We start from the raw sequence: 277 nt of genomic DNA, 5'->3' as shown, positions 1-277 counted from the left end.
ACGCAATTCATGAAGTTTCCCACACTTTGTATACTTAGTATATACTTATATATACTTAGCTGGTATAAGCTTATAAGCCTAGAACTTCACATTGGCCAGTTGTGCGGACGTTGCTTCGGAAGCCGCGTTATTAAACGTCCCTTGTCTTTCTTAAGGTTTGAAACCATTCGCGTGTTTATTGTAATACTTTTATGACCACAATGTCGCAGTCGTAAGAAACCTGAGCTTTAAGGGTCAACATCCGCGGCGTGTGCGTGCTCCGTTTCAACAGGATAAA

The 277-nt window shown here is 41.5% G+C and overlaps 1 protein-coding gene across 1 annotated transcript in view; it reads left to right on the top strand.

The window, feature by feature from the left end:
* Positions 1 to 277, top strand: part of fen1 (flap structure-specific endonuclease 1) — a 210,552-nt gene that overhangs the window by 152,732 nt on the left and 57,543 nt on the right. The gene's annotated exons all lie outside the window — the stretch shown is intronic.

Source organism: Betta splendens, chromosome 4 (assembly GCF_900634795.4).
Source record: "Betta splendens chromosome 4, fBetSpl5.4, whole genome shotgun sequence".
Classification (NCBI taxonomy): domain Eukaryota; kingdom Metazoa; phylum Chordata; class Actinopteri; order Anabantiformes; family Osphronemidae; genus Betta; species Betta splendens.
Note: the sequence above shows the minus strand (reverse complement) of the source record. Positions and strands in the feature narration are given on the sequence as shown.